Genomic DNA, 2,016 nt, shown 5'->3' on the forward strand with positions numbered 1-2,016 from the left:
AGTGGAGCGAACCCGCGACGACTGGAAGCAGAGGAGGCCACAGCTTCTGGCCGAAAGTAATCTCAGTGAGGTAGACAGTCGCCCTATCAGGTCCGCTACTTCGCCTTTTCTTTCTGGATGAGGTTCCATAGCCTTTTAAGGAAAACTGCAAGGCAGCAGAAGGATTTAAAGTCAGAGTTTCCATCTCTTAGTCTTTTGCTGTGATAAGGCCCACAAGGCAGTGGTGTTTGATTTTGGGGTTGGTTCCCCTAGCCTTCGCCCAACCAAGGGCACCCACAAGACAGTGGAGCAATGGATTGGTAGTGTGCCAGGGCATGTCCACACATCAGTGGGCCATAACACACTACCTCTGGGGTCCCATACTACTCCGAGATCTCCTACAAGTTTAGCCTGGGGCCACAAGGCACCCAGTTACCATGTGTGGCCAACGTGGAGGCGCTGTAGCTGTAGGAGTCTTAATGATGGAGAGGCTATGTACTGGCAGGGAAGATTTATGCATAACTGCTCCGTTTTTCACCGTGGGGTTAGCCAGCGGTGTTAGATGGAAGTGAGAAGGCATGTATCCAACACACTAGACGCATCACCCCCCCCCCCTGCCGGATTAAGAATCCAAACACACACACGTATGTATGTATGTATATATGTATGTATATATGTATGTATGGGCGAATGAACCCTTTTTTGGGGTCAACAGCCAACTAGCACTGTGTATATTTGTGTGTATGTATATATGTGTTAGATTGGAGAGGGCTCCCGTAAGCCGTCGTGAAGACGACCTTTCTAGGAGAAGCCAATCTCTGATTTAAAAAACCATAAAGCGGGAGACCAGTACCCGCATTAAGCTGGTCTGCAGTTGAATTTGTTGCTGGCTATCTTGCTCTTGCTTGTTGCTGGATCTCAACATTTTGAACCGAGAGAGAGACTTAGCTGTCGTACAAAGCTAAGACTCTGTTACATCATCTTTGTATAGATACTCCCTCAGGCATTTGGGCTCACTGACTTTAAATGTCTGAGGGAGTGGCACTCGTCTGACAAGTCGCTGCAATCATCATGTATGTATGTATGTACGTATGTCTGCCTAAAACTTATGACAGAGGCAACATATTTTCACGAGATTCTTATCGTTTTGAGGCTCGACTCTTCGGATGAAAAGTGTCTATCTTTGTCGGATATATACTAGAAAGTCAAAACGGCGCCATTTTCAGAGTGCAAATACAATATTGCGATGCAGCGAATACCTTTCTGTCAATTGTCTCTCTCTCTCTCTCACACACACACCCACACAGGTATAAGTTTATAGTTTTGTATGTATATGTATATATGTATATATATGTATATGTATATGTATATATGTATATATATATATGTCTACGTTTTTTTTTTGTCAGGTCATGTCATATGCTACTGGTACCATGTAACCCAGTACTACCTGCCTCATGGTCGGTCACCTGCGACTAAACTGGTTCCCCCACCAGACCTTTTTGGTGAGGAGGGTGGCTAGTCTCCCTGAAGGATTAAAAACAATGGGACAATATAGTAATCATTAGTAATGAAAATTTGGTAAATTTGATAACTTATATGGAACGGCTCAAGAGCTTATTTACGTTGGACTTGAAGACAACCATATTGTAGTCAGCTGGAAAGCAGGAAAACGGAAGACAATTCCACAGGCGTGCAGTTCTAAGAGAAGCTTTGTTCATGGAATCTACGTTTAGGTTTAGGCACAGATAAAGAGTGGGGGGAATTATTGATAGTGTTTACAGCTAGACGAGTGTTTCTTGTTAAAGTTTGGCGAGGGGGGACCATTTAAATTAAGGAATAATATATATACCAAAAAAAAAAAAAAACTTGTTTACTATTTTGCGCACATTCTTGTAAGAAGGGAGTGTATTCCATTTATCTTTTTGCTTGTGTAGGCAAAGTTATTTGTGTACTTTGCATACGACCTGTCCAACCGCAGTATAAACACACCCAACCTCCCCATGTTAAAAACGGCAGTGCAGGGTGTCACGATTA

Source organism: Euprymna scolopes, chromosome 46 (assembly GCF_053919585.1).
Source record: "Euprymna scolopes isolate OS-2025 chromosome 46, ASM5391958v1, whole genome shotgun sequence".
Lineage (NCBI taxonomy): Eukaryota > Metazoa > Mollusca > Cephalopoda > Sepiida > Sepiolidae > Euprymna > Euprymna scolopes.